The sequence below is a fragment of the Lathamus discolor genome, chromosome 3 (assembly GCF_037157495.1).
Source record: "Lathamus discolor isolate bLatDis1 chromosome 3, bLatDis1.hap1, whole genome shotgun sequence".
Lineage (NCBI taxonomy): Eukaryota > Metazoa > Chordata > Aves > Psittaciformes > Psittacidae > Lathamus > Lathamus discolor.
The window spans coordinates 152197281-152223250 of NC_088886.1; the positions used below are offsets into that span (position 1 = coordinate 152197281).

Consider the following 25970-nt stretch of genomic DNA (forward strand, 5'->3'; position numbering starts at 1 on the left):
TGTCGAACGTTGCCTTCGAGCTGCCAGGGTCATTGTGCAGGTTCCTGATTGTTCTTCCTCTGCTGCAGCAAACACTGTGCTGAGCTCTTGTCCAGCTAAAGGGCGAGCAGGCGGGCAGACATCCAAGCTCGTGTTTTCCTGGTTCATACTGGTTCATGTTGTGGTCTTTTGCGTGTCAGCAGCAGAGGTCAGAGCTTCCCTTTTCTGTTTAACAACAGCAGAGCTTAACAAGAAGAGTCCGGCACCAAACCCCTTCTGCTGAGTCTCAGTAAGGGCACACAGCGAGTCAGAGCTGTTTCCCTCAGTTGGTACCCAGTTAGCTGTGGTGTAAGGCACGCAGGCTGCAGTGCAGGGCTGAAGCAGGGCATCAGTCTCCCAGGTCCGGCTTTGGCCACCTCTGCAAACAAATCAATAAGCTTCCTGTTTTCCAAAACCAAGTGTAAAAGGCGGCAGTGTGCGGTGAGGAATGTGCTCTGCACCTTGAGTAAGGCCTCTGTGCGGCCGTTGTTTACCTGGGCATCGCGCTGCCCATCTCCAGCTCCGCGGGCCAGGGTGCTCTGTGCACGGAGTGCCCCTGCTCCCGCAGCAGGCCGCTCCACCTTTCTTAGCCCGGCCCATCTGTCTTCAGGAGCTCCTTTGTGGCTTGTTTCTAGCATCTTCTTGAGCAAGGCCCAGGGTTACCTGGTGGCCACTGAGATTTGTGGGCTTTCTGCTCACACAGTTCTTTATTGTACAAAACCCCTGCCCAAAAGCATTGCCAAGCTCTCTGGCCGTAGCTTTGCAGCAGTTGCCTGAGTGAGGGGCTACGAGCAGCCCTCTGTCCATTTCAGAAACAAAATTCAAAGGCAAAGCAGGAATAACTGAGCCCTGTGCTCAGGAAAAGCACTTGTCTGCTCCCGGCTCCAGGGAAGGCTCCTGCCTGCGTGTGGAAGGGCTGCTCATGGTTGAAGGAGATGCCAGGAGCTACAGGTGAGCCCTGTGCTCCCCTGAGAAGGCTCATGGGTGTCACTGCGGTCCCATCAACAGGCAGGAGCACCCCTGAGGTCAGTGCTGGTGTGAGAAGGAGCTGCGATACCTCACATCCACAGCTGCTGACCTGCCCCTCTGCCGTGCTCTGTGAGACCCCCCTGCAGCCCTGATCCAGCCCTGGGGCAGCAGCACAAGAGGGACGTGGAGCTGCTGGAGCGAGGCCAGAGGAGGCCATGGAGCTGCTGCGAGGGCTGGAGCAGCTCTGCTCTGGAGCCAGGCTGAGAGAGCTGGGCTGGGGCAGCCTGGAGAAGAGAAGGCTCCTGAAGGGGAGACCTGAGAGCAGCTGCCAGAACTGGATGATCTTTGAGGCCCTTCCAACCCAAGCCATTCTATGACATGAAATGGATGGAGAAGGTGAGCTCCGGCCCAGCAGCTGTCCTCTGACGCTGGATGTGGTCCCAGGATGGAGCTCTTTAAGACGGGATGTCCAAGAGTTTTTTCTTGGATGGTAGCTTGGCTCCGCAGTGTAACCCCCCCAGCCCCGTGCACATAAGTGTGCTCTGCCAGCTGTCCTTACCCCCGGATGTGTGACATTCCCGGCATAGCTGGGCCCTGGAGAAAGCAAACAAAGGGCTTGCACTGCCCGTGCCAGTGCAGAGGTAAGGGGAAAATGTGAGCGGCGCCCCTGGGCAGTGCCTGTGTCTGCAGGGGAAGGTCACAATTGGTTTGCTGCCAGTGCTGGGGACAGACCAAAGAGAATGGAGGCGGCTGTGCTGGGACCCCTGCTCTGCCTCACCCCGTGCCCTGTGGCCTGGCACACGCGTGTCTGTTAACAGCAGCTGTGGAGCGTGGCAGCAGAGTGGGATTCACGCAGCCCGTGAGCCCCCAGGTTCTGCTGCTCCACCCAGAGCCACGGCAGAGCTTCAGCTGCCCGAGGGGAGGCTGAGCTGAGCTCTTAGGCAGAAGCTCTTCCCTGTGAGGGTGCTGAGGCGCTGGCACAGGGTGCCCAGAGAAGCTGTGGCTGCCCCATCCCTGGCAGTGCTCAAGGCCAGGTTGGACACAGGGGCTTGGAGCAAGCTGCTCCAGTGGAAGGGGTCCCTGCCCGTGGCAGGGGTTGGAGCCGGATGAGCTTTAAGGTCCCTTTGAACCCCAACCAGGCTGGGGTTCTGTGATTCTATGAAGAACAGCAGAAGCGGTGCTTGGGAGGCGTGAGCGGGGGTCCTGCTCTGAACCAGCGGCTCATGGTGGGTTAACCACCAGCCGCACACGGCATCCCGACAGGAAGCACAGCCGTGGGTCTGTGTGCGGGAGCTGAAGCAGCGGCTCCCTTCAGCTCCGTGAAAAGGTGGTTCCTCAATTTTGGCAAGGCTTAAAGCCGACATCTTCACCAAATTGCTTTGTTTTTGCCTCAGCCGTTATTCAGATAGATGAAAATAATTCCTCAGCAGATCCCAGAGCTCAAGCCAAGAGCAGGGCGATGCTTCACTTCTGACCTGCTTTTACGGAGCTGATGTAGAAGTTTCTAGATGTCCGTTCCTATAACGGGAAGTTTGAACGGGTTTGTGCAGGCGTTCACGCTGCCAGAGGAAAACCTGCCTGGCGATGCTGGGGAATGGCAGGCGCTGTCTGGGGATCTCTGCAGTGGGAGCTGTGCTGGATGTGCGCTGGGACATTGCTCTTTCTGACTGATCGTGAGCGGTTTTCTCCCTCCGCTCCTGCCCCTGCGCTTGGCTCTGGGCAGCGGGGCCTGTCCCAGCCCGTCTCCGTTCCCGTTGCACTCCAGGTTCATTGCCGTCCCCGCTGCTCCGCACTGTGGTTTTGGGGGGTTCCTCCTGGTTCCTTCAGCCCGCAGAGGTGGGTCCCGCAGGGAAGCCCTGCAGGAGCCCAGCGTGGTTTCAGGGCGGGTGTTTGTTATTTCATTCTGATGTTACCCAAAGCAGGACTGACCCCGTTGGTACTTTTGTAACGGGGCATTTTGCTAATGCAGTGAGTCTGTAGATGAAATGTGTGCTTGATGCACGTTCCTCCGCCTTGGCCTCATGTCTCATGTACCTCGAGCAGGTTTTCAGGCCCCCTAGCCCCTCTGCTCCCCACTGTCCCCATCCAGTGCCCCATGAGCACTGCCCTGACCGTGCTCAGTGCTGTGGTGTGCACCCATCCCTTTGGGTCACATCCAGCCTGATGCCTGCTGTAGGTGTCCCTGCACCCAATGCCCTGCAGGAAGCACCAGGTTGACAGAGGTTGCCCAGCCATGCTGTGTAGCACTGCCCAGGCAGGGTCCCTGAGCTGCGCCAAGGGGTAGGATGCTCTGCTGAGCTAGCACGGAATTGTGGCACTTAGCATGGAGGTAGTGCACACCAAGGCACTGATGGGGATGGAGCTTTGGTGGAGCCGGTGGAGGGCTCACATTGACAGTGCAGGGGGTGCAGCAGGGAATGGCGGCAGCCTTGGCCAACGTCCCAAGGGATGCGGTGTGCATGGCCCCTGCGTGGGTGATGGCTGGGATGGGACCGAGCTGTTGCTGATGGACCCAAACTGGTCTTGTTTGATGTCTGGCTGCTGGGGTGGGGATGGGGATGCTTTTGGCGTTGATGCTGTTGATGGCTTTCCTCCGCCCCATCCTTCTGCTCAACAAGGTCGTCCGCAGAAACCTGTAATGGTTCTGCATGGTTTGAATTTACTTATGGCTGTGAGCTAATGCATGGCTGGAAATCCGGCTTTGCTGGTCGGAGCAAGGCACTCTGTGCTCCAGCTTGGTTGGAGCCTGTCCCATGGGTTTACTGCAGAAAGTCCCGGACGCAATCCTGTGCAAGTGATCAGTGATGCAGTTGGCACTTGGGTATCACAGACACCAGTACCTGTATCAGGGAGCTTTAACTAAGGATCCTCATGTTGCTGTAGCCTCTTGTCGTGGTTTAAACCCAACCACAAACCTCTTTTACTCACTCCCCCCCTTCTTGCCCTCCCCCTGCTCCTGGAGGGACGGAGAGGAGAATCAAAAAGAATGCAAGTCCCACGGGTTGAGATAAGAACAGTTCAGTGACTAAGGTATAACACAAATCACTGCTGCTACCACCAATAATAATAATGCTAAAGGAAATAACAAGAGGAAAGAATACAACACCTCAACACCAGCTGACCAATAACTCGCCCCATGCCCCCCAGCCGAGCACTGACCGATACCTCCTCCAACCCTGCCGTCCCTCACCCTTCCGAGTAACTCCCCCTTACATCCTGGCCATGCCGTGCTGTGGTATGGAATACCTCTTTGGTCAGTTTGGGTCAGGTGTCCTGTCTCTGCTTCCTCCCGGCCTCCCCTCCTCCCTGGCAGAGCATGAGGCTCACAAAGTCCTTGGCCAGACCAAACATTCGAGCAGCAACTGAAAACATCGGCGTTATCAGCGCTGTTCCAAGGCCAAAAGATCAAAACACAGCACTGTACTAGCTCCTAAGAAGGAGAAAAATGACTGCTGTTGCTCAACCCAGGACACCTCTCAAACCACATTTATTGATGCTGTCCCCAGCCGAAGCTCTGCTGCTAAAGGAACCCAGCGTTTTCCCAGAGCGTGGAGGCCTGGCTGCTGCCAGGCAGCTTCAGCAGCTAATCCTGGAGCTCCTCAGTGGCTGCTGATGCAAAGGGGGCTCCCCAAGTGCTCCTGTTGAGTGGAAAATGATGGGGTTTGGGTCTATCCCAGCAGGGAGGGGCAGAGCGGCCTGCGTCCATGTGTGCTGCTCCCCTGAGCCAGTTTTACAGCAGAAAGACCAACTGAGGAGCCCGTGCTGCTTCCTCGAGCCGGATCCATCAGTTATGTGAAGGCGCTTTTAGATCCAGGAATCCCTCAGTATAAGTGTGCATTGGATTAGATGGGGAATGTAGTGAGGGTGACGCCCTGGTGAGACGGTTTTGAGGAAAATGGGGTTTATATGGGCAATGTTAATCACAGAACCCCAGCCTGGTTTGGGTTGCAAGGAACCTCAAAGCTCCTCTTGCTCCAACCCCTGCCCCGGGCAGGGACCCCTTCCACTGGAGCAGCTTGCTCCAAGCCCCTGTGTCCAACCTGGCCTTGAGCACTGCCAGGGATGGGGCAGCCACAGCTTCTCTGGGCACCCTGTGCCAGCGCCTCACCTTGTGATGTGGAGTTCGTGACACCAAACCCCTTTGAGGATCACTTTACTGGCCTGGTTTCCTCCCATTTCAGTATTTAAGTGTTGCATTCCCGTTTTCTGTCTTTCTCCACATGAAAACTGTGTGATCATCACTTTGATTCTTGTCTCGGCTGGTTTCTGACTGTAGTGCTTGGTGGGTTCATGTGAGGGACTCTGTGGGATGTTGTTGACACACACGTGGAGCTGGCAGCTCCTCCTGTATCCGTGTGTTCACTGGTGTATGAGGGGCCCCTGGATCCCGGTGGGTTCCCTGCCCGGGGCACCCACAGCCCCATCCTGCACGGACATTTCTTGGTATGACAATTGCAGCAGTTTCAAGGAACAGGAGTGGGGCCTGGGCAGGAATTGCCTTTGGAAACATCTGGTTCACATTTCTGGCCATGGCCTCCTGCTTGGAAACATCCTCTAAATTAAGGGAAAAAAGGTTGTTCAATGTAACAGTCCCTGGAGTGGCTTACAACCGGCTGTAGGAGCTGCACTAACACTGCTTCACCCTCACACATGGATGCTTGGTGGGAAGGAAACTCCACAGCCCCCGTGTGCAGACCGCTCAGAGAATGGCATTTGTAGGTCCAGTTTGATCTCCTCTGATGCCGCCTGTGCCTCCAGGTTGGGGTACCCCCCGTAGCAGGCCCTGGGCACCAGCATGTGTGAGGGGGTTTGCGGGTTGGGAGCCATGAGCCAGCAGCTCTTCAGCACCTCAGAGCAGGGGATGCTGCAGGCGGGTGCTGGCTGTTCAGACACAGCGGCAGCGCCCCGTTGGTGGGACCAGCACTGGGATTGCCTCCCCTGGGCATCCGATGCCCCGTGGGGCAGAGCGCAGGGCCGTGGCTGGGATCGGGTGAGATGTGGCCCTCCCCACGTGGGGTCTGTGCTGGGCATGGGTGCCATGGCTGGGGGTGATGGGGAACGCACTGAGGCAGTGAGGTGGAAGTGCTGCAGGCACCGTCCCTGCAGGTGTTCACACCCTGTGGAGACGAGGCCTCAGTGCCGTGGGTCAGTGGTGACCTGGGCAGTGCTGGCAATGGTTGGGCTGGATGAGCTTGAAGGACTTTTCCAACCCGGGTGATGCTGTGATTTGATGACTCAGAGATGAAGATCGTGACTTCCGCCGGGGATGGCTCTTTGTCAGACCTGACTCAGACCTTCCCCTGCGCTGCTGCCTGCAGCCTTCACTGGCTCTGTGTCAGGCTGTGCTGGGCAGGAGCGGCACCAGACTTCCCAGAGGAGCCGGGTTTGGCTGGGCAGTGCAGTGCGGGGCACTGCAGGGCAGGGCAGGGCAGAGGCTGGTGGGACATGAGACCCCCAGTCCCTGCCTGGGGACACCCATCCTGCTCCTGCTCGGGCTGTGGAGGTGCTGCACCAGCAGCGTCGTGTCTGCAGCAAGAGCAGCTGACATGGAGGTGGTGTCCCCTCCTCTGTACAGGGTGCAGGGGGAAGGCTAAACCTTGGCTTAAGTCACCCTGCTCCTCAACGTGCTCAGCTTTGCTCAGCCCCACCTCCTTGGAAGGGTCTGTGATGGGGACCTGCCGCTGCTCTCACAGGGGGCAGCTTTGTGCCTAAAAATTCACCCTTATTCAAGGTTAAACTGTTCTTCCCATCACAGACATTATTAGCTGTAATCAATGTGCCCCCCTCATCCCCCCCAATAACAGATGATGGGATTTAGTTATGATTGGGCAAGTAGGATCAGTTGCTTGCACAGCACTGATGGATGCTCTTTTATGGGTGGCATCACCAGCGTTCCCTTTACTGTGAACCTCCCTGGGTAGCGTGGAAAAGCGTTCTGTTGAGAAAAGCATTTTTTGTGCAGGGCTTTGGGTTTTTGCCTTTGCTACAAGTCAGCAAACAGAGCTGCTGGTTGCCAGCGCTGCCCGTACACAGCATCCGGCACTGCAAAATGGGACCTCTGGTTCTCTGTGGGAGGGAGGGAGTGGTTGTGGCCAGCAGTCAGGACTTCCAGTCTTTGGGAATTTATGGGTACAATGATAATTCATTTTAGAGGTACTTGGTATCTGGTACAGAAGAAGAGTCCAGACCTGTTGCACCCTGAAATTGTGGAATCACAGAACCCCAGACTGGGTTGGGTTGCAGGGACCTTAAAGCTCCTCCAGCCCCAACCCCTGCCACGGGCAGGGACCCCTTCCACTGGAGCAGCTTGCTCCAAGCCCCTGTGTCCAACCTGGCCTTGAGCACTTCCCAGACTCCTGTGTCTGATGGTCTTGAGTGAAGTTGGACCCGGAGGTGCTGTGGGAAGTGCTCCCAGAGCAGTGGATGAGACCACGTCCCCCTTCTACAGCTCCGATGAACCTCACCAGCCCCACCAGTGCCCGCCTGTTAAGGGAAGGCCGTAGTGGTGGTGGATGGAGGAGAGCCCAGCGAGGAAGGGACTGGCGGGGACAAAGTAGAGGCTGTGAAGTCACACACCCAAGTGCACGGGAACGGGAAAGGAAAGGGGAAGGGTAGGGAAGGGAAGGGGAAAGGAAGGGGAGGGGAAGGGAAGGGAAAGGGAAAGGAAGGGGAGGGGAGGGGAAGGGAAGGGAAAGGGAAAGGAAGGGGAGGGGAAGGCTGTTGACTTGCAGTAACCGAAGGTGTGGACTCTGGAGGAACCGAAGCGGGGTCGTGCAGCGGGAACAAACCGAGGAGCGCATTCCTGCCCGATTGTGTTCTCTTCCTGCCCAGTGGCAGCTCGGCAGCTCACGTCCGCTGCCCGGCTGGAAGGAGCATTGCCTCTGGTGCCAGTGCAGGCTCCGCTCCGGGCCCTGCTCCTCGTACCGGAGCAGCCCCAGCAGGGCTGGGTGCGCTCCCGCCTGCGGCACAGCGCTGCCAGGCTCCGCGTTACCTCCCGATGAGTGACCCGTCCCTGTGAGATGGGGGAGCGCTCCTGCAGCCTTGCGGGAATGGTGTTAGTGCCTGCGGCAGCAGCTCACCTCCCGTCTCACTCGATTGACTCAAAGTACAGCGCTGAGTAACCAAATCACTAATGCACCGCTGCAGAAATGCTTGAGGAAGGAGAAAGTGCACTTACGTCGATATTTTGCAGCAACTTAAAAGCCAGACAGACCCAGGGAGCCCGTTACTGCAACAATTCAGACCTGCTACTTAAAGCAGATAAATGAATTGTTTACCTACCAGAAATTTGGGGTTTCAGACATTTTGTTTTGGCTTTTTAACTGCATTTCTTAGCTCTTGCGAACTCAGTTGCAAGCACCAGCGATAGCTTTATCACCATTACCTGCAGTTGTCTTGGTCAGAGCATCCCAGATGGGGCTGGTTTGGCTGCTCAAGGGGGGACACGCAGAGCAGATCTCGCTGTACCTGGGTGATTTCACCTTCGCTGCCTTCACTCATTGCCTGGTGCATCCCTGTGGGTGCTGAGCATCCCAAGAGGAGATCCCAGCACACAAAGGGGAAGGCTTTGGACAAGGGCCTGTAGGGACAGGCCAAGGGGAATGGCTTGAACCTGCCCGAGGGGAGACTGAGCTGAGCTCTTAGGCAGAAGCTCTTCCCTGTGAGGGTGCTGAGGCGCTGGCACAGGGTGCCCAGAGAAGCTGTGGCTGCCCCATCCCTGGCAGTGCTCAAGGCCAGGTTGGACACAGGGGCTTGGAGCAAGCTGCTCCAGTGGAAGGGGTCCCTGCCCGTGGCAGGGGTTGGAGCTGGAGGAGCTTTGAGGTCCCTTCCAAACCAAACCAGGCTGGGGTTCTGGGATTCAATGTATTTATTGGGCAGCTCTTTGTAATCTGTTCGAGGCTCCTTACATGATAAGGAGAGGACTGAAGGAGAGCAGCAAACCAATGCATTACACTAAATACCTTCCAAAATAAATCACGTTCTTAGGCTCAGCCCTCTCAGAAGAGCCCTTCAAAAGCTCTCCATCTGTGTGCATCCTCTCCACGTGTGGGGGCCAGGCTGGCTGGGAAGAGCTGTCTTGCTCAGGAGGCAGGTGATGGTCTCTTTGCTTTTCCAGTTTGAATGAACAAACTGGATCCCTTGGAGATGGCTGGATGCTCCAGACCTTCCTGCTGAAGGGCAAACTGAGCCCAGGCAATGCAGAGGGGACCCTGTGAGTGCTGGGGATCAATGGGCCAGGCCCCACAGCACCAACCCTCGCTGCTGCAGCCCAGAGGTTTTAATGGGACACCCTTGTAGCTGCTGCTGCGATGTCTTTGGCCAGTGTCGGTGCCAGCAGGATACTGGCAGATGAAGCTCCTCGTCTCTGCAGAGTCAGTCCGACAGCCTCGCCCCACGCCAGCCCGGCTGCAGTAGCTGAGCCCATGTCCCAGAGCAGGAGGGGTGTCCTGGGGCCGGGGCCGCTCACGTCAGCCGAGCCTTGGTGTGCCCCCTCCTCTGGGTCAGCCCTGCCCGCCGTGAGGGGCTCTTTCGGTGAGGATTCCCGAGGCGAGCCGAGCGCTGGCTCTGCGGATGCCACAGACACCGGCGATGGGAGAGGCTCGTGTGGAGGCTTCGTTCCTGCCTGCACTCTGGGTGCGATCCCGGGTGCCAGCAGGAGCTAGGCTGTGAAATGCGTTTGTGCTCTGAGAGCTCCTTCAGAGCCGCCCCCGTCAGAGAGCAACGTGAAGGTCTCTTTCCGAAGCAGACGTCTCTGCGGGATGGCTTTGCCCCGAGTGCTGGGGCAGGACGCAGGGGGATGTTGAAACGAGCGGTGGCAGCAGTGCTGTTGCCAGGCCGTGTTCTGAGGGGTGAGCAGAGGGAGCCCCCCCCTTGGTGCAGCGATGCAGGGACCAGCCGCGCTGCAGAGCACTGCTGCGCTTTGCTGTGGAAGCTGCTGCTCGCACGGAGGGCTGGCGGGTTCTCTGCAGCCCTGGTTTTAGCGTGGCTGCAGGTGGGATGTGACAAACCCGAGCACGGGCAGGGTCAGTTGATCGCGGTCAGCCCATGGCAGCGCAGGGCATGGGGGAGAACTAAATATAGGTGCTGTTGCTTGGTCAGCGTGTGAGTGATGCTGCAGGCTGCTGCTCTCCACGTGCAGCCCTACCCCGGGGCGGCTCTCGTGCCACCGGCTCTCGCGCGGGGCCAGCAGCCAGGCCCCGCTGGACGCCATCCGCGGGTGACCGGAGCACGATGGAGCTGCCATAAATCACAGGGGTTAAATCACGGCTCCTGAAAAGAGCCGTCACCTCCAGTAAATCACTGCAAGAAACGGGCTGGAGGCTGCCTGCTTCCCGGCTGCCACAGCTGCCCTGGGGCAGGCTCGGACACGGTCATCCACAGTGATTCACTGGTGCATGGAGAGGGGGGGCTGGCATGGACAGGGTGGGGTGGGATGGACAGGGTGGGGTGGGATGGACAGGGTGGGCTGGCATGGACAGGGTGGGCTGGTTTAGGGTGGTTTTCCAGTAACCTGGAGATACTCATGGACAATATACATGTATGTGTAGTGTCAGGAGTTCAAAAATGTGTCTGTGGCAGCTGAAGATTTGCCTCAGTCCCCAAACTGTGGAGGTCCCAGTCAGAAAACTCTGTTACCTGGAGCACAATGCTATTTCTGTCACCCCTTTTGTCTCCTCCTCCCCCCAGCACACAGAGCAGTGCTGTGGTACCGGTCTGTGTACTGCATTTCTAGCTGGCATGCCCCAAAGTACTGATGTAGGGGCACTGTGATGGACTCAGTGCCACAGGCGGTGCCAGCTGATGCAAAGGTGTCAGTTGAACAGGGAGCAAACATCCCCTTCCAGCTCCTGCCCGCCTCAGGGTTGCTCTGCCTGCGGTGAGGTGGGGGGTGCTGACAAGTGGGGCAGATTAAGGCACATAAGCTGCTGCCAGGACATCCTCCTGATGTGCCTTGGCTGGAAATCCTCTTGCCTTGGTATAATCTGGCTCTGTGAGCTCCCAAGGGCTCCTCTGAGCTGCACCGATGGATTCCGCCAGCAATGGGGATGGCTGTTACCTGCCCCATGGGCACTGTGTCTCTGCTCTCCGTTTTGGCCATGGTGCTGATCTTGCTTTGGCACAGGCAGTGTGAGGAGGGGAAGGGAAGGGTGGGTTGCTGGTGGGGGTCAAGTGGTGCCCATGGGAATGGGGCACTGGGGCGCTTGGGAAGATGCATGCCGGGGTGTGCAGCAGAGACGCCCTGGCACGCATCAGCCCGGGTTCCTGGCTCGCTGGAGGAACTCGGGGGTTCTGTGGTGAGGTGACAGGAGAGATGTTTCCCCCCACACACTCCTGACTTCCGTAACAGCTTGCCGGGAGCAGGAGTTGGCCCCGGCAGAACCCTTGTGCTGCCTCTGTAGCACAGTTACTGCGAAACAAGGGGGTCTGCCGGCAGCACCCACCCCGAAACCATCAGGCACAGATCAGCATCTCCCAGGAGTAGGTGCTTTACTGGTGTTTCGAAGCAGAGTGAACTGGTGCGATGGAGTTCATACACTGCAGAGATACATCTAGATAGAGAAGGAAATTGTGCTTGAAAATACGGTTGTTATTTAAGGCTAACATTTAAAATCAGAGATTGAGTTTGATGTGAGGTTCTCTGATAACTCGACTGCATTGAATGCTTCCTTACAGCAGGAACATGCTGTCTACCAAGGCCTGTGCTTCTGCTTTGGCTTGGCCTGGAAATACGGAAACCTTTGCTGGGATGTGTCCAAGAGGGGAATTCCACTCTCTTTAGTTCCTTGAGTCAATAAGGGAGAATTTCATGAAGATTAGAACCTCTGTAAGGATTATCTCCATTGGAGCTGAATCTGGTAGGTGATGCAGGCCTGGCAATTGATGCATCGGGTGTCCTCTGTGTCAGCACTGGTAAGCACACTTCTTGGGCTTAAGAAAAGGAATTGGGGGAAAAGCAAAGACATTTCTACACATCAGCAACCCAAACATTTATTGTGAATGAAGCCGAGCAGTGGCTTGTCACCTGCTCCGCAAGGGAGGTGGTTTTCCTTTCCAAGCAAGCAGAGCTGCGGTGCCCTCCCTGAAGGCAGTGTGCTGTGTCTGGGGGCCTGGGGCTGCCACTGCTTGGGTGTGAGCAGGGCGCTGACAGCGGTATGGAAATGGGCCCGTGCTTGTTTGGCTTCTGGATGGTGCATCTCCAGGATTCGGGATTTCTTTACTTTCTGATGCTTTTCTTTTTTCCCAGCTTGTTTTTTTCCATTAATGTTGAGGTTTCGTCTGCCCAGGAGCTCAGTGTAAAAACACATCAGTAATTGTGACAGGGGGTGAAAGCCGAGCAGAAGGGATTTATAGCCACATTGTTTGATCACTTTGCCTTTTGTTAGCACCCATTGTGCTGTGGTGCCTTAAAACCAGTTGGGAGGAGCAAGCGTTTTGTGCAGGCTTTGACAGCTCTGAAAGTGCAGCCCAGGGAGAAACAGGTCCTGCATTGGAGCCCTGCTGGGTCTGTGCTCAGCAAGAGGGGGGTGACAAAGTCACCATTCCTGGTGGAGTGAGGGGGCCACGGGGATGCTGCGAGGGCTGGAGCAGCTCTGCTCTGGAGCCAGGCTGAGAGAGCTGGGCTGGGGCAGCCTGGACAAGAGAAGGCTCCTGAAGGGGAGACCTGAGAGCAGCTCCAGTGCCTGAAGGGGCTGCAGGGAACCTGGAGAGGGGCTTGGGACAAGGGCCTGTAGGGACAGGCCAAGGGGAATGGCTTGAACCTGCCTGAGGGGAGACCGAGGTGAGCTCTTAGGCATGGCTCTGGGGTCACTCAGTGCCCCACTCTCCGTGTCCCATGTGTTTGCTTTCCCTGTCAGCAGAGCCGAGCGATGGAGACTGGAGCAGCAGTGAGCGATGGGGCAGCATGGCAGGCACAGGGCCTGGCTCAGACCCCGCTGCAGAGCCACTGACCTGGGAGCGGCTTTGTTTTCCCTGCAGGCTCCGCAGCCACACACAGAAATACCTGTTCTGAATCTGCCTGGGAGAGCTGGGCAAGGAAAGGGGCCACCTTCTGTTTACTTGTTCCTGTGCTTACAGGCAGGGTTTATTTGCCTCCTGGTTTTATCCCGCGCCATAACCACCTTCCTTGTTGCTGTTTTCCATCAGGTGTTATATTTAGCTGTGTGGATGTGATGGCCAAATGCTGTGGTTTGTATTTTCAGTGGCAGCAACAGCTATTTCTAAATGCTGCAGATCTGCTGAGGTGTACGAGAGCACTGAAAGCTGGTGGGGAGCCTCAGGGGACTGCAGACCTTGATCTTTACCAGACAGTTTCCAGGTATGTCTTGCTTAAAGCTCATCGATTTGCAGTGAAAGCTTTCCTTGAAGCCTGCAATTAAAGCTCCTGTTTCTCAGCTGGTGGGAGCGTGATCCCAGCAGCGCTGTTAGGGAAAACACAGCAGTTCAAAGCACGTACTTTCAAAGGACATCAAAAGAAGGGTTTTTGTATCGCTAAAAGGCAGAGGAGCCCTCGCGCTCAGCAGCGCAGGCAATGCGAGCTGCAGTGCTTGCTTTCCTGATGGTGAGTTTCCTGTACTGGTAGATGTGCAAGCAGACGGGCAAGGCACCGGGTCCCATATGCTGCAGCGTGCGTGACCGCCCCGGGCTCCCTTCGGGACACGTGCGTTTGGATGCGCTCGGCCGGGAGCCCCTGTGTGCTGAGCTGTGAATGCACTCACATGGAAGAGTAACCCAGGAGCAGCGGAGGGGTGAGCGCCAGGCTCCAGCCCAGCCGCCTCCTCCTGGCTCCCTCTGGGGAGATCTCAGGTCCTCACCTCGGCATCGCTGCGCTTGGGCTGGAGCCCCCTCAGACCGCACCACCACCAGCCTCGCGATTCCAGCGTCAGAGCCACGCTCAAAGCCCACCCTGGGCCCTGGAAGGGACCTTGAAGCTCCTCCAGCTCCAACCTCCCACTAGAGCAGCTTGCTCCGAGCCCTGTCCGACCTGGCCTTGACGCCTGAAGTACTTGTGCTGCCAAACGTTCACTGACGATAGACCCCAAGGGCAGATTTCATTATTGGGCTGCAAATATAGGCAAAAAATGTGCTTTGTGTCCTTGAGGCCTGCACTGGGCAATAACACCAACAGCGCCCTTGATAGTTCTCTTGCACGTAAATCCACCACTGAACAGGATTAACCATTGCAGAGGGGGATCTCTGGTGTATGTGGTACTTCACCTTTCACTGCAGACACAAAGTGAACAGAATTCTCCACCTGGCTGGAGGTCTTGATGAGTATTTTTAATCACAGACTTCGTTAGGACACAGAGAATAAACTGTGTGGTCTCTGTGGGGTGCTGATTCCAAGGACAAACCAACTGGATTAGAAGATCAAAAGAAGCTAACAGAGTATGATGTGGTTTTAGGTAGATTGTTCATGTAAGTCACGACGAGTCACACTGCAGATCCTCCATGTAGTTTTCCAAGGTTTTGTGTTCCTCTGCCTCAGTTAAATTCAATGCTTAAATTGGAGGACTTTGTCTATGAGCCAGTGATAATAATGGTAATTAACAGCTGTGTTTTTCAAGAGGCCAAGTACAAATGGGAAGGTCAGTACATGTAGAACCGAGACAAGAAATGTTCTTCTCACAGCATATTGCATCCCTCTGGAGCTCACTTATGTGGAAGATTTAAACAAACAGGGCGGCTAAAATGAAAAGAGGAACTTTGGCTGGATCATGTTGTGTCCATTTATAGCATCTGTGGTTATCAGACTCCAGCCAGTTATTAATGGCTTTAACCTGCCAGAGGGTGGATACAGATGAGCTCTTAGGCAGGAGCTCTTCCCCGTGAGGGTGCTGAGGCGCTGGCACAGGGTGCCCAGAGAAGCTGTGGCTGCCCCATCCCTGGCAGTGCTCAAGGCCAGGTTGGACACAGGGGCTTTGCTCAGATGATGAGCAGGGGATGGGAGCAGGACGGGATGGGGGGAGCTGAGGCTCGTTGTTACCTCCTCTTGCTCACGCAGCTCAGATCTCAGGCTTACTTGGAAGACGCAGCTGATCCCTGGTGAAAGCATAGGTTAAAGACCAGGGGGAACAGCTGGGATGCTGCTTTTGGGTGCGAGTGAAGAGAGAAGCAGAAAACCCAACTTGGTTATTCCTGGTCGCTCAGCTCTGGGTATTTGCTATCTGAGAGCTGCCGTGCTGCTGAGTGCATCCCGGAGCAGGCTCTGCACCCGCATGGAGGAAGCATCCTCCCCCATGTCCTGAGCCTGCTCCTGTGCTGGACACGCTTATTTTTGCTTACTCAGGAAGCAGCTGGAGCCTGAGCAGTGCTTTCCCAGCAGAGGAAGCGATGGCGTGCTGCAGCTCCAGTGAAGTCATTGTTTTTGTTACCAAAAAAGCACGGATTTGCTCTCCAGTTCTGTCTGCAGTCCAGCCTATTCCCTGAGCAGCTATAAAGCCCAACCTGTACATAGGAAATTATAGATTGTTATGTCCAAAAATCCCTGTGATGCTTCAGAACTCCTTTTGGGAGGGAGGTTGAGGTGAAACCAAAGCAAACGTGCTCTTCTGGTCCATGGTGTGGCTGCTGCTTTCCATCTAATCCATTGAGTGTGGGATGTCACGTCCCAGAGGAGAAGAGCATTCTCTGAGAGGAGAAAACAGGGCAAAGCTACAGGATCAGAGCATTTCTGAGCCTGTTAAAGTGCAGAACTGTGTTCGTGAGTGCTCCCACCCCATGCAAACAGGGCTGCTCACTTTGTATGGCCTCTGCAGCATCCCCAGATACCATCACTGCCTCCAGTGGCCTTTCCCCTGGTGATGCTCAGCCGTGGCTGGCCCAGTGGCTTCAGCAACTCAGGGCCATTTGCAGTGCTGGGGCAGAGGTTTGGCTTCCCAGTCCCTAGGAAATGCCTTCCCAGGAGCCAGTGAACTGTGCGGGGCTCGCTCCGAGCCAGTCTGGAGGGAAGCGCATTGTAAGACCCTGTAGGGAAGGGTTCCTTAGCACAGCCTCGTCACCTCAATGGAGACACCCGCTTTAAAGACAGCAATTTAGGGGGTGGTGTTTGAACGGGCACCTCACAGCCCCTCTGTTCTTTGGCTTCCTGGGTTACGTTAGCGCTGTGCTGCTGCTGCCCGGTGCGATGGTGAGGGACACCCAGGGACACGTGGGACGTTCCAGCTCTGCGGTCCTTTGGGAAGCTTTGGTCAATAAAAGGGAGCGTTGGGAATTCAGGAACCTCCCGGCCAGCCCTGCCCTGCCTGCCCCTAAACCAAACCGACCGAGCTCATGCGGCCACGTGGGCACCGAGTCGTGGCACTTGGTGGCATCCCCACACGTTACCGAGCGCTGTAACTGCTGCAGGTCAGGGGGAGGGTCATGACCCTGCCTAAGTTAAACAGGCTGTGGGCTCCAAACAGGGACGCGTTCCTTGTGCCTGCAGCCAGGAGTGCTCTTGGTGCTCGGGGACTGCGGCGGGCACGGAGCCTGGGAGTCCCTGCAGGTCCCTGGTGCTGCATTTGCCCCATGGAATGGATGGATCCTGCATCCAGCACCCGGCCTGAGCCCGCTGCCACCCAGCCTCAGCCATAGCCGGGGTGCTGGGATTCATTCCAGGCCTCTGGATTTATGCTGGGAGTATCCTGCGCCATTCCCAGTTCGCAGGATTCCGGGTGTAGTTATATCCTCAGCCACCCCTCGCCATTAACAGTTCTTCTTATGCGTCACTAAATAATGTGTAATTTATACAGCTGCATTTAGTGATTGGAATTAGCATCCAGCCTGGCCAGCAGAGCAACAGAAGCTTAGGTTTCTTGGACAGATTGGTCTCAAAGCCCATTAAAAGCAGCAGAGGTGATACTGCTGGAGAATTGCAGGAATTGGAGTCACCTTTTTGTGCCCAGTGCTATGCAGGAAAGCCTCCTACTGAGGAAATGGTGTTATTCTCTATTAAATCTGGTGTGACTTTCCTGTGAGCATCATCCTGGATGTGCGAGTCTGATGGGGAACGGCTGAGGGACCTGGGGGGTTCAGATGGAGAAGAGACGGCTCAGGGGGGACCTGATGGCTCCCTACAGGTGCCTGACAGGAGGATGGAGCCAGGAGGGGCTGGGCTCTGCTCCCAAGGAACAAGGGATGGGACAAGAGGAACCGGCCTCAAGCTGCACCAGGGCAGGTTTAGATGGAGCTGAGGAACAATTCCTGCCCCAGAGGGTGCTCAGGCATTGGAACAGGCTGCCCAGGGCAGGGCTGCAGGCACCGGCCCTGCAAGGGGTCACACCCCGTGGAGACGAGGCCTCAGTGCCATGGGGCAGGGGTGGCCTGGGCAGTGCTGGGGTAAGGGTTGGAGTGGATGAGCTTGAAGCTGTTTTCCAGCCTGGCTGATTCTAGGGGATGGGCACGTGGGGGGCACAGCCCTGTGCCAGATGGTGCCAACGCACCGGGGCTGCCCCAGCAGCAGGACAGCTTCTGAAGCAGCAGCAGCCTCTTAAAGGGGTTGGATAAAATGTGAGGCTGCAAAGCACGGCAGAAAGCTGTGGAAAACGGGCTCGCTCTGACCTCTCGCAAATGGAAGCAGATTTGATGGATTTTACTGCTTTGTGCCGTGGCCAGCTGGGGAAGGAGCCACAGGAATGCTGCTCCAGCATCCGGCCTGGCCCCGTGCGAGGCAGTGCAGTAATGAGCCGCTTGGCTGCACTTCTGTCCTCGGGTAAGCCCCAGGGCTTTTTATTTTGTCTTTCCTGTGGTTCTGTTGAGAGCTTTACTTGGTGCTAAAATTCAGGTTCTGGAGCACATCCGAAATGTCCTGGCAGGCACCGGAGCCGCTGTTCCTTCAGGCAGGAGCTGTTGGATAACTGTGGAAAGGCCCAGGAACAAGTGGCTGGACTGCCGCGTCCACAGCGAGAGGCAGATGCTGGTGAGCAGGGAGCAGTCTCACCCAGATCTGCTGTGCGCACACTATGAGCCATTTATGGTGCAGTTAAGTCGTGGTTTCCACCAGAGACTCGTCCGGCCAGCACCGTGCTGGGTTCTGCAGGCTGGGTTCTGTGTACAACGATGGGAACCTGGGGGCCAGGGCCCGGATTGCTTTGGAATTCGGGAGGCCAAGAACTGTTCGCAGACCCCATAGAAGCTGCAGGGCTGAGTCAGTGCTCAGGAGGTTAAACCCAAGGGTTGGCTTTGTGCTCTTCGTGAGCACTTTGTTTCTTCCTGGCTTCCTCCTCTTCCAATCAATAATGTATTGTGAACATGGAAAAGATGCTGCAGTTCAGCTCATCTCATCGGTGTTCTCATCTATAGGTGCGGAGAAGAAGAGGACTGCAAGGAAGGGCCCCGAAGCTCCCTTTCTTTGCAATAAAAATAGATTTTAGAGGACTCTCTTTAAAGTTGTTTTTCGTAGCTATAAAAAGAATATGGAAATGTTTCCCCTCGGTACGTCTACATCCTTCCCACTAAGTAAGTTATTTCCTTTCCTCTCTGCTGATGAGGAAGTCCTACTCTGGAGGTTCAGCTTTGATGTCTCAGGCAGAGAAAAATCAAATTAGAAACCTGCAGGAAAGAACTAGCACAGCCCAGGTCCCGGGGCCTGGAATTCGGGAATTAACCCTCCGGTTCCATTCATGCTGGCTTCAGGTGGGCTGGGAAAATGGCTTGTTGTCAGCTAGAACTGTTCCCTGCCCGGAGCCATGCTGTGCCAAGCTGTGCTGTGCCGAGCCGTGCCGTGCCGTGCTGTGCCATGCTGTGCCGTGCTGTATCGTGCTGTGCCATGCTGTGCAGACTCCCAGACTCCCTTGTTTGAGAGGCTGAGGGACAGCCCTGATTAAGACGTGTTTGCTGTTTCTCCCTGGGAAGCTCAGCTGGAACAGTTCTGCTGGATGCACTGAGGGCTGTTCAGAGCTGAGGTGACAGAGCTGTGCTTTGTTTTCTGAACCAACACCTTTGTTCCTGCTGGTCTGGTGTCGTGGTTTAAACCCAACCACAAACCTCATTCACTCACTCCCCCCCCTTCTTGCCCTCCCCCTGCTCCTGGAGGGACGGAGAGGAGAATCAAAAAGAATGCAACTCCCACGGGTTGACATAAGAACAGTTTAGTAACTAAGGTATAACACAAATCACTGCTGCTACCACCAATGATAACAATGATAAAGGAAATAACAAGAGGAAAGAATACAACACCTCAACACCAGCCGACCAATAACTCGCCCCATGCCCCCCAGCCGAGCACTGACCGATACCTCCTCCAACCCTGCAGTCCCAGCCCTTCCAGGTAACTCCCCGTTACATCCTGGCCATGCCGTGCTGTGGTATGGATACCTCTTTGGTTTGGGTCAGGTGTCCTGTCTCTGCTTCCTCCCGGCTTCCCCTCCTCCCTGGCAGAGCATGGGGCTCACAAAGTCCTTGGCCAGACCAAACATTCGAGCAGCAACTGAAAACATCGGCGTTATCAGCGCTGTTCCCAGGCCAAAAAATGAAAACATAGCCCTGCACTAGCTACTAAGAAGGAGAAAAATAACTGCTGCTGCTGAGCCCAGGACATCTGGCCAAACAGTGCCCCCAGCATCCTGCCCCTGGTCCCTGCCCAGTGCCAGTGAGAGCCCCGTGAGTCAGGCAGCAGCAATCTCTGCAGGCTGGGGCAGGACGCGCTGCTCCTGTCCCGTCCAGCCGCAGGCCAGAAACAAAATTCACATCAGCATTTGTGTGCAGCCAGAAACGTCCTCGGCAGCAGAGACCCCGACTGCTGCCCAGCGCTGGCTGCAGCAGCCTGTCCACGTCCCCATCCCAGCCACACCGCAAGGACCTGGTCCACATCCCCATCCCCATCCCAGCCACACTGCAAGGACTTGGTCCACATCCCCATCCCCATCCCAGCCACACTGCAAGGACCTGGTCCACATCCCCATCCCCATCCCCATCCCAGCCACACTGCAAGGACCTGGTTCCACATCCCCATCCCCATCCCTATCCCAGCCACACTGCAAGGACCTGGTCCCCATCCCCATCCCCATCCCAGCCACACGGCAAGGACCTGGTCCCTCTCCCCATCCCGGGGCTGACAGAGTCAGCAGGAACCCGCAGCATTCCTGAGCCCAGGAAGGGGCGACGTGTCCAAGGTCTGTGCCTCAACTCTATTTTTCCATTTCCTTTCACTAAGTGAAACCTCTGCCCTGTTTATCTGAGCTATAAATAGTGCCCCCCGCGCCTGCCTTTGCTCTGGCTGTGCTCAGTAACAGCCACTGGGGTTCGGGTTTTAAACCTGAGTTTTATTTTGCCTGTTGCTAGTGTCAGAAGGGAGTGAAAACCAGATTAAACAAGGAGAGATTAAAGTGAGAGGTTTATAAATGAGTCTAAAAATAAACCCGTGCTCCTTAAGGCAGCAGGGGCCTGTTGCACACGGAGCAGCGCAGTGCCTTCAGCAGGAACCAGCCCCTTGATTCCTGCTGCTGATAGAGGAACGTGTGTCGGTGCCTGGTGAAAGCAGAGCTCAGCTCCGTGTGCAGGGCTGGGAGCAGGGTGAATCAGCCATTTCAGTGGCTTTTGCCAGTTCTGAGCTCGTTTCCAGCCCGCTCTCAGTGCAGCACATCTGTGAGGGCTCTCTCCCAGTTCAGTGCATTGACTGCGTTTAACCCACCAGTATCACACACAGATACAAGTGCATTTCCACCCTCCCAGTGCACGTTCTCCCTTTGCTGGGGCAGGAGCAGGGAGCAGCTGCCCTGTGCAATGCTGTGTATCCCTGGGCTCCAGACCTCTGCATTCCAACTGCCCCAGAGGGTGGGGAAACAACCAAGACCGGGACCACGAGCAGCAGCAGATCCAAAGGTGTGGTGGGTCCCCTGCTTCCCCTGCCTGATGCACCCCTCTCCTAACAGAGTGCAAAAGGGCTTATACCTTCATATCTGCTTGTTTTACCCCCTTGGAGTACAGAAGTGCACCCGAAACACTGGAAAAGCCCAAAGCCGTGAGTGTAGCATCCACAGCATGGCCACGTGCAGCGCCCCGTGCTCAGCGCAGGCACCCAGGCACGGGTGCGAGTCTCTGCGTGAGCTCCCAGGAACAGGAGGGCAGGGGCAGAGCTGCACCTTTGCCCCAGTCATTGTAACCTGGTCTCTGTTTCTGAAGCAGGACATTGCCAGGGGGATGCAAAGCCTGGTTCCTTCACTTGGGCACCGCACGGCTGCTGGGCAGCGCCTTGCACTGCAGCCTCCTGCAGCCACAGGCCTGGGATGCTGCTGGCCCATCGCTGTGGGCTCACTGTGACACACGGGTTAGGGAGGATGCTGGTCCCTGGCAGTTCTGCAGTGCACAATTCCTGACTGGCTTTAACCCCCTTCGCATGCAAGAGTGAGGGTGCTGCGGCACTGGCACAGGGTGCCCAGAGAAGCTGTGGCTGCCCCATCCCTGGCAGTGCTCAAGGCCAGGTTGGACACAGGGGCTTGGAGCAAGCTGCTCCAGTGGAAGGGGTCCCTGCCCGTGGCAGGGGTTGGGGCTGGAGGAGCTTTAAGGTCCCTTCCAACAGAAACCACGCAGGGATTCTATGGTTCTATGCAACCCCTACAAGCAGGGGTTTGGGAGCTGGTGCCCCTTAGAAATCCCCATGTCGCGGCTTTTGTGCTTTCTGATCTGTTTTCTGCCTTGCTGGTCAGCGAGCCCAGGGCTGAGGCAGGACCTGATGCCACCGCCGGTGCCCTGCCCTGCCAGAACATCTCCAGCCTGGGACACTGCCTGCTCCCGGCACAGCTGGGGAGGATGCTCAGGGAGGATGCTCAGCTCCAAGGGCTCTGCGTTTGCCTCGGAGCACCTGGAAGGGCTGGGATGGTGAGAACACCTTCGAGAACGAGGTCACTGAGCAAGAGCTGCCAGGGCGGAAGTGGAAAATCCCGGCTCAGGGAGCCCACAGCCGATCCTTGAGCAGGAGCTCATGCCTCAGTAGTGCAGAGGAATTCTCAGGGCGGGGGGAGCCGCGCGGACAGGCCCTAATTGCAGCGTGTGTAATTTCCTATGGGGCGTTAGCAATATGTAAGGTGTGGAGTAATGGAAAATGTGGAAAGCTGGCACGCTGGCTTGAAAACCAGCCCAACAAGAACCAGCCCTGAGCTCCTGTCGGGTGTAATTGGGAAGTGTCAATTATACACGGCTGGGCCATAAGAGGATTACTGCCACAGAAAAGACTTCTTTGTCTGGAAACCTTACTGGTTGATAGTGGAGATATTCCCCTCCCTTCTCTATTGTGTAAACAGCGCTGGTGTATTTGCATTGCCTCTCTCTTGTCAGAATAGACATGCACTTGCTGGGCATGTGTGTCCCAGCGCTTTAACTGCTTCAGTGCCGACTCCTCCCTGCTTCTGGAAGTCAAAAACTAGTTTTGCACATCCCAGCAGCAGAAGGGAGGAGACACAGGAGAGCCCACATGTTCCTGTGTGCTGCGTTTAACACACAGCCTCAAGCACACTTGCCATTAGTCACTGTGGAAAGCTTCCAGTTCCCACTTCTGCTTCCAGCAAAAGCAGCGACTGGATTGCTGCAGGCTCTGCATAAGTCTGTCCCAAACAAAGGCTATCGGTATTTACTGACATTCAGGGACAAAGTGTACCATGTGGGGAAATGAAGACTGCAAATGTAGTGACTCTTAGGGAAACTAAGGCAGTGTTTCCTGGCTGTATTCCGGGGTTGGGGAGCCTAAGCCAGCGCGTTGGCATCTTAACTGTTCCCCTGTGCTACCAGCTTTTACACAGACCAGGAGCTGTGGTCAGAGATCATGTAACCACAGCACACCAGCATGTGTGTGCTCTCCTGGAGCACCTGCTGTCAGCTCGGGTGAGTGGCCCCAAAGGGAATTGCACGTTTGTGTGACATGAGCGGTGTCTGGTGTGTAAAACCCGATTTTGTGTGAGTGACAAGCTGAGAGTGACGAGACTTGCCCAGCTCTGGTGTAAAACCCTCCAGCTTTCTCCATAATGTCTGGTTTTCCAGACACTGTAGATGGGCTGACTTGGCTTTATACTGTTACTAATACGCTTTGGGGCTGATGCCATGTGTTACTTCAAGGAAAAGGGGAAGACTGGGTATTAAATCCTATTAAAAGCAAGCCCAGCACCCATCCATCCCCAGAATGAGTCCCCTTTGTCAACGGGTGTTACTCACGAGCAGGTAGACTTGCATTGGCAGGGTGATCAGACCCGCAGCAGGGATCCCCATCCCTCTCGAGCCTGCTGGGGGATGCCCTGACTTGGGCGCTCAATGGAGCTGCTGGGAAAAGCCGCGCTGGGAAGAGTGCTGCTGCCCTGTGTGCCAGTTCCCGCCCCAGCAGGAGCTCACCCCGGGCCCGCACCTCCCGCTCTGCGTCCTGCACGGCCCTGGCAGAGGCGGGTGAGATGCTCTGCAGGCACCGAGTCCCTCGGGCACCGTTCCTTGGCCCAGGGCGCGGCTGTACCCGGTGGTGGAGGAGGAGAGGGGAAAGGAAATCGGCGGATCCGGCAGGGACAGACCCCATCCAGGGCCGGGGCCGGGGGTGCCGCTCGCCCCACGTGAGCCGCTCACTGCAGCCCTGGTGAAAGTTCTCAGCCCTCAGGTTTTCCATTCTAGCACATTTTTATGAGTATTTCCACTCCAAATTGCAGGTAACAGAACCCCACTGGAAGCAGGAGATGAGATCTCTTGTTTAAATAGGGACAAAATGCTCCTCAATCCCTTCACCGCCGCTGTGTGGTGTGAAGGAGCAGACCGAGCGCTGCCCGGGGGAGGTGGCTGGTGTCCTGCGGCAGCCCTCGGTGGCTGTGGCCCTCCGCCTGTACCTCGGGCTCTCTGATGCTCACCAGCAGAGGCACTCGGTCCTGTACAGTAGCACCACGGCCGCACGGGAAGGGACCGCAGACACCTCCACCTGCAGGGGTTGTGTTTTGAATCCATTGCTCTACTGTGGATCCTGGTGTCTGGCCTGGGGTGGATCTCTTGTATTGTTTGGGGACACTTTGAGTTACCCTTTAACAGTTTAAACTACACCTTCAGATCTGCCCAATTTCTGCTCACAACCAACTCAGACACGCTCTGCTTCAAAGGGTGAGTTACCTGTGGCATCGTCCCTGTGTCATCAAAGGACAGATTAAATCCCTGTGAACGCCACAACTCCCAGTGCAGCACAGGAATCCTAATGGCAGTGCCACATTTCCACATGACAAAGTAAGAGGGACCCGCTGCTCTGCCAGGGGTGTTAGTGGGGAAGTGTCCTGATGCAAAATGAACCCTTTGCACACACACGGAGTGGGGAGCGTCAGCACTCCCGAGCACCCAAGCTTGCTCCAATCCCACTGCTGCATCCATCAAGCACTGGGGGCTTCCAGTTCCTGGTGTCCCTGTTGCTGACTGGGGGAATTGGGGTGTGCATTTGGAAAACACTGACTGTTCCGTTTCAATGTCCTTGGTGTGTATTGCTTCCAAACATTCTGTTCACTGGAGGTACCTCAGTGTCACCTCGCTGTGGTTCAATGTAACCCCTGTGTCTGTGTTCCAGTGGCTGCAGTAAAGGAGCCAGTGCAATGCCTGGAGGAACCGTGCAACGTCTCTGTCCTGCCAGAGCATCCCAGCAGCATCCCAGCAGAGCCCCCGGCAGTGCCTCGGGATGGATGAGAGCATCACCACAAGCCTCCCTTGGGTTGTTCTGCTGCTGGAACCAGCAGAGACCCACCTCACCTTGGACAAATCAACGGAGCTCCAGAGGTCACAGGGTTGGAACTGGATGATCTTGAGGTCCTTTCCAACCCTAACTATTCTATGATTCTATGATAATTCAGGGATAAAGTCTCAAAGTCTGCAGGTAGAACTGAGAGCCAAAGGCTCTGAGAGGTGGTTCTGCCATGGAAACCTGCTGGTGACTGACTGAAGCCTGCCCCAAAATGTAAAGATCACAAATTGTTCCCCAAAGGCAGAAAATGTTTCAGAACTTTCATGACTTCAGACAAGCCCTCAGCATCCTGCTTGCTGCTGGCTTTGTGCCGTGGCTTCGACTTACTCATCCATTAGGGAAGTTTACCCCACAAGCATGTGGGCTTGAGACTTAACTTTGAAAACACTGAATAAAAAGGCACATATTTGAGCAAATGTCTGCGTATTGATGTTTCTCTGACACTCATTGTGAGAAGGAAGAATCGTAAAATCCCAGCCTGGTTTGTGTTGGAAGGGACCTTAAAGCTCCTCCAGCCCCAACCCCTGCCACGGGCAGGGACCCCTTCCACTGGAGCAGCTTGCTCCAAGCCCCTGCGTCCAACCTGGCCTTGAGCACTGCCAGGGATGGGGCAGCCACAGCTTCTCTGGGCACCCTGTGCCAGCGCCTCAGCACCCTCACAGGGAAGAGCTTCTGCCTAAGAGCTCAGCTCAGTCTCCCCTCGGGCAGGTTCAAGCCATTCCCCTTGGCCTGTCCCTACAGGCCCTTGTCCCAAGCCCCTCTCCGGGTTCCCTGCAGCCCCTTCAGGCACTGGAGCTGCTCTCAGGTCTCCCCTTCAGGAGCCTTCTCTTGTCCAGGCTGCCCCAGCCCAGCTCTCTCAGCCTGGCTCCAGAGCAGAGCTGCTCCAGCCCTCGCAGCAGCTCCATGGCCTCTTCTGCACTGGCTGCAGCAGCTCCATGTCCCTCTGGTGCTGGGTTCGCAGTCACACGTGGGGTCACTGCCTCTCCATCTGCCCACGTCCTGTGTTTGGAGGAGTTTTGGAAGCACTGGCAGAGCCCGTGCTGCACCACAGCAGACATTATTTATTACAGCAGGTTTGTGTGCCTGCATGTTCATACATATGTATTTGTAACTTGCTGTGGTTTTACAGAGAACTATGAGAGTTTCTGTCCGTGGTTATTTTGCAGGTTTAAATGCACCTATTCAGAGCCTGGAGGAAATAACTCAGGACTTCGGCGGCAGCAGAATGGGACTTCAGTTCGGAGTCGGGCAGTGCTCAGTGGATCTTTCCTGCCTCCAGCAGTGGCCCGGTGCAGTGATTCAGTCCCTGGAAAGAGGAATCACT

General features: G+C 56.1%; 1 protein-coding gene across 1 annotated transcript in view; it reads left to right on the forward strand.

Annotated features, from left to right (window-relative positions):
• Window positions 1-25062, forward strand: part of PWWP2B (PWWP domain containing 2B) — a 44421-nt gene extending 19359 nt beyond the window's left edge. Inside the window, exon 3 of the mRNA XM_065672508.1 lies at window positions 24476-25062. The gene's annotated coding sequence lies outside the window, so the exon portion shown is untranslated. The remainder of the gene's footprint in view (window positions 1-24475) is intronic.
• The last annotated feature ends 908 nt before the right edge of the window (window positions 25063-25970 follow it).